This window comes from Capricornis sumatraensis, chromosome 1 (assembly GCF_032405125.1).
Source record: "Capricornis sumatraensis isolate serow.1 chromosome 1, serow.2, whole genome shotgun sequence".
Classification (NCBI taxonomy): Eukaryota; Metazoa; Chordata; class Mammalia; order Artiodactyla; family Bovidae; genus Capricornis; species Capricornis sumatraensis.
The window spans coordinates 28,161,687-28,167,755 of NC_091069.1; positions in this window are offsets into that span (position 1 = coordinate 28,161,687).

The window sequence follows — 6,069 nt, forward strand, 5'->3', positions numbered from 1 at the left end:
CTCTAAAGCCGGTACAAAATAAATAAAGACACTCCATGCTCCCCCCTCTCAACCCCCCAACTGCACCCCACCCCTCCCACTGCTGCTGTCAACTAAAACTTGACTGCCAATTGCTCTTCCATGACAGGCAATTAAACAGTGGAGATCTGGATTGTGGTATGTTTTGGGTTCTGTGAACACTTGTTCTAGCTTGGATAAGCTGTGGTGGCTATGGGTTTATTCGCTTGTGTTCTCTAAATGTTTGTGTCTAAAGCCAAGGCTGTTGTGATCTCATGCATTCTATTGCCCTTGAAGGAGAGGCCAACTGAATATTAGAAGGAGAGCCAGAGGCATATCCCTGAATATAAACATACCTGGATAGGGTGGGGTTCTCCCAGCTTTTTATGGTTTTTCAGAGGGCAATCCTGGCCATTTGGGCATCGTGGAGAGCAACAGTCTTCTTGGCTTGAAATAAGAAGGGTAGATCCTAGAGACTGTGAAACCTATAACTTTATCCAATGTCTCTGTCCAAGACAAGGGCAGAACTGGAACAAGAAACCTTGTACTATCTCAGACTTCCATAATTCCCAGAGTCTGACTTGCATTCCATTGGGGTGATTTCTGAGGCAGTGAGGTGAGTCAGGGAGTCAAACTATGCTCATAAATTCAAAAATAAATAACCATCTGTCCTTAGTGTCTATGAAAATCTACTAGAATCTTCTGCTTTATAGACTTCCAGGGATGGAGATTTTGAAAGTAGATTGTATTTTCTCATTTTGTCATTAAACGAGAGATGCATTTCCATGAGAAAAAAACATATACAGAATATTACTGAGAACATTCTAGTAGTATACTAGGATCATTGTGAAATTGTGATTTATAATAAGAACTTGTAGGCTGCATTCCTGGCATAGAGCTCCTAAAACCCTTGGAATTTTCTACATGAAAAGAGAAATAAAGGTTTCTTTGGCTATTCATAACAAGTCTCTTTCAACCACACGTGATTTTACATTTACGAAAGTGACTTTGGAAAACTTCTAAGGGTGGAGTTTGGCTGGTTGCTAGGGCAACTGACTGGGTAATCGAGATAAAAGATTGAAACTTTCAACCTCACCCCTTGATTTCCAGCAGAACTAGGAGAGACTGAAGATTGAATTCAATCACCAACTCCAGTGATTTAAGCAATCTTGTCTACAAATGAAGCCTCCAAAAGCCCTAAACAACTGGAGTTTGGGGAAATTCTGGGTTGGTGAAGATGTTGGGGTGCCAGAGGATGGCACATGTGGAGAGGGTGTGGAAACTCTGCACCCCTTTCCCTGTGCCCCATCCTAGGCATCTCTGCCATCTGGCTTTCTGAGAAGTATTCCTTTACAAATAAACTGGTAATCTATTTACCAGTAATAACTAGTAAAACTAGTAAACTATTTTTCTGACTTTTGTGAGCCTCTCCAGCAAATTATCAAAGCCAAAGAGATCATTATGGAAACCTGGGAACCTCTGATTTGTAGCCAGTAGGTCAGAAGCCGGAGAAGGCAATGGCAACCCACTCCAGTACTCTTGCCTGGAAAATCCCATGGACAGAGGATCCTGGAAGGCTGCAGCCCATGTGGTCGCTAAGAGTCGGACACGACTGAGCGACTTCACTTTCACTTTTCACTTTCATGCATTGGAGAAGGAAATGGGAACCCACTCCAGTGTTCTTGCCTGGAGAATCCCAGGGACGGGGAGCCTGGTGGGCTGCTATCTATGGGGTCGCACAGAGTCGGACACGACTGAAGCGACTTAGCAGCAGCAGCAGCAGCAGCAGGTCAGAAGCACACATGACAACCTGGACCTGCGATTGACACCTGAAGTGGGGGAGGGTGGAGCAAGTCTTCTGGGACTGGCCCTTAACCTGCAGAGTCTGCCCTAACACTGGGTAGAGAGTGTCAGAATTGAATGAATTATGTTAATAGGACACCAGTTAGCATCCAGAGAGAATTGGAGAATTGCTTGGTGTGAGAACTACACCCCTCGCCCCTCACACACATATTTGGTGACAAGAAGTGAAATATTAAGAGTAACAGAGGGAGAAAATAGTTTTTTTTCATTAGTTGGTACATAAAGGAAGGAAAGTTATGACCAACCTAGACAGCATATTTAAAAGCAGAGACATTACTTTGCCATTAAAGGTCCGTCTAGTCAAGGGTATGGTTTTTCCAGTGGTCATGAATGGATGTGAGAGTTGAACTGTGAAGAAGGCTGGGCACCAAAGAATTGATGCTTTTGAACTGTGGTGCTGGAGGAGACTTTTGAGAGTCCCTTGGACTGCAAGGAGATCCAACCAGTCCATTCTAAAGGAGATCAGTCCGGGGTATTCATTGGAAGGACTGATGCTAAAGCTGAAACTCCAGTACTTTGGTCACCTCATGCGAAGAGTTGACTCATTGGAAAAGACTCTGATGCTGGGAGGGATTGGGGGCAGGAGGAGAAGGGGATGACAGAGGATGAGATGGCTGGATGGCATCACTGACTCGATGGACATGAGTTTGAGTGAACTCCAGGAGTTGGTGATGGACAGGGAGGCCTGGTATGCTGCAATTCATGGGGTCGCAAAGAGTCGGACATGACTGAGCAACTGAACTGAACTGAAAGGAAACAAAGGCTTCCCAGATGGCTCTAGTGATAAAGAACCTGCCTGTCAATGCAGGAGACATAAGAAATGCAGTTTCAATCCCTGGTTTGGGAAGATCCCCTGGCAGAGTGCATGGCAACCCACTTCAGTATTCTTGCCTGAAGAATCCCATGGACAGGAGCCTGGCAGGCTACGGTCCATAGGGTCATAAAGAGTTGGATATAACTGAAGCGAATTAGCACACACGCAGAGGAAACAAGAGTTTTTCCTATTCACTCACCTTCAGTGTTCATGGTCCCCTGTGTGCTGCCTGTGTCAAAGGGGCTTTAAGTTCCCCCTGCACGCACCCACATCGCTGATCCTCACAGAGAGGGCTAATCCTAGAGAGCTTATCCAATACCAAATTACCCTGTTGTATTGTCTTGCCTGGTCAATAAATAGAGCCAACATTCAGCATTTCGTAGAACATATTAGAAAGAAACAAATTCTCCTTTGAAATACAGACATAAGCAAAAAGTAAGAATCCTTGGCCATGAATAGTAACAAATGGTTTGAAGCAAGAAGTTAATGTCCCAGGGACTTTTCTGACAATCCAGTGGTTAAAGACTCCACCCTTCCATTGCACAGGGGGAGTGGAAGGTAGGGTGGGGAATGGGTTGGATCCCTGGTCCAGACACCAGGGGCCAGACACCAGACACTCCCTGGTCCAGGAACTAAGATCTCACATGCCATGCAGTGTGGGAAAAAAAAAAAAACAACCAGGCAAAACACTCTGGAGCAAACTACATCAGGGGGGACAATCTCAGTGTGGGCCCCAAAGTTGGACATGGAGGAATCCTGAGGGGAAGAAATTAATCTCTTGGCCACATTAGTTACACATTTTTACCAGCTTCCAAGCGAGGAGAAACTGAGGGCAAAGGTCAGAACCTTCTGGCCAGTATTTATAATTCAATGTCCATGGGAATCTAGAGTAAATGGATTGTAGTTCTCATTCCGCAGGTTGTGCTCCTCATTTTCAACTAATCCTTTTAGTGTCTACACACAGTTCCACATAATCTCAAGATTTCTCTATAGATAATACAGAGCTGGGTGAATCTTATTGGACTGTTCAAGTCAAAGGCTAGTGCATACATTGGTTAAAATTAAGATGAGTAGATGCTCTTTCAGGCTCCTGCTTTAATGCGATTCTGAGTGTGCCTTACGGTACATGTATGTCATGATACACACCCGTGTGCATGTGCTAACCTGCGTCTGCACCCATATGCCCACCAGCAGTGTCCTGTCTTCACTGTGCCGCTATTGCACTTACACGCCCATCAACACCTTTGCAGGGTCACCACCTCCAGTGGGCTAAAATCGCTAAGTCGAGACCCTTGGCATGTCCTGATTTTCATTTCCTTCTCAGAGAAATACAAGATCCCAGGGTGCAAGGCAGTTCCTCGCGGCAGCGTCCTTCTTCCTCTTTGTTCAGATCAACAGTCTGAGTCATCCCTGGAGTCATCTTTATCTTTCTCTAATATCACACATGCAATCCATCAGAAAAATCCTGTTGGTTTGCCTTTGAAATATATTCCGTTCCACCCACTTTTTACTCTTTCCATCATGACCACTGACCACCATGGTCTGGGCTACCATCATCCCTCAGCTGGATTATTGCAAAACCTCCTCTCCCTAACCTTACCCTTGCCCTGCCCTAGTCTATTCTGCACCCAGCAGCAAATGTGTCCCTTTTATAACTCAAGCCGGATCATGTCTCTCCTCCACTCAGAACCCTTCAATAGCTGCCTGTGTCACTTGGAATAAATCCAAAATCTTTACCATGCCATTCGTAATCTGGCTCCCAGCTACGTCTCAGACCTACTCCTTTCACCCTCACTTAAGCACGCTGGATGCTGGGCTGGTCCTAAAACACACCAGACACTCTTGCTTCAGGGTCTTTGTGTTTTTAACTCCTCTGCCTGGACCATTTCTTCCCAGATACACTTATAGCTCACTTCCTCACTTTCTCCAGGTCTCTGTTCAAATTCACTTTTCTCTGGAAGATCTCTGAAGACACTTCCTTAGATCACACACACACACACACACACACACACACACACACACTTCCCACGCAGCCATTCTGTATCTCCTTACTGTGATTGATTTTTCTTCTTGGCATGCAGCACAGCACCGTCCCAAGAATTATTCATCATCGGTCTTCCCGCACGAGAATGTAAGCTCCATGAGGGTGGGGACTTTGTTGTCTTCAGAGCTGGACCCCAGATCCTGAGATAGTGCCTGACATGAAGGGTCATGAGCAAGGTGTGTGGAGTGAATGGATGAATTCATCGTAAGCAGTGTCTGCTCATGTTCACCTAAGCGTCTCAGAGGAGAATGCTTTTATGGGCATTTCCTCCCAACCCTCTGAAGGGAAGCCATCAAGGAGGGTGCTGTCTGGCTCTACTTTTGACCTCACTGCAGCTGGCAGCTGTCCCATAAAGGGCATTTGAGATGAGGGAGGGCTTTGAGATGTTTATGCCACTCTTTAGGAGTGCAGGCGCTGTGAAACAGAGCCATCTAAACCTGTCTGACAGGAGTGACGCCAGGATTCTGCCCAGACTTGTCAAAATTCCGCCCACGCTAGAGAATCTTGGCGGCTTCCCAAGTCCCGATTCTGTCCATGCCAAGTGAGACTTGCAGAGAGGGCACTGTGATGGTCCCAGAGTTCTTGCAAAGGGCCAGGGACCGGGAACTGAGACAATGAGGGGACAAGACCTTGTCCCAACACACAAAGATAGAAGCTGCAACCTAGTTTTGCCAGGAAATCAGCAGCAGCAGGCAAGTAGAGTCTAACTTTCAGAGTCACCCATTCACTGGGCAAATATTTCCTGAATATGTGCTATGTGCCAAGCACGATTTTAGGCCTTAGAGCAGACGCCCCCAACCTCCAGGATCTAATGCCTGATGATCTGAGGTGGAGCTGATGTAATAATAGGGGCTTCCCTGGTGGCTCAGACAGTAAAAAAAAAAAACACAATAAAATCTTCCTGCAATGCAGGAGACCAGGGTTCGATCCCTAGGTCAGGAAGATCCCCTGAGAAGGGATGGCCACTCACTCCAGTATTATTACTTGGAGAATTCCATGGACAAAGGAGCCTGGAGGGCTGTAGTCCATGCCCTTGAATCATCCCCAAGCCATCCCTACCGCACCCCATCCGTGGAAAAGTTGTCTTCCATGAAACCGGTTCCTGGTGCCAACACGGTGGGGGACCATTGCCTTGGAGGATTGTTCTAGGAGCTGAAGATTCTGGGATATGGACCACAGGGAGGGACCCAAGTTGGCTCAGGAAAGTGCCCAGACCCCCTTCATGTTTCAGACCCCCTCAGTCTCCCTTTTCTCTGTGAGGGAAGCAGCTGAGGTATCATGGCTGCCTCCCCTTCTCCAGCAGGGATCGGCGCTGCCTGGGTCAACAAGGCTCTGCTGACCCAAGGAGGCA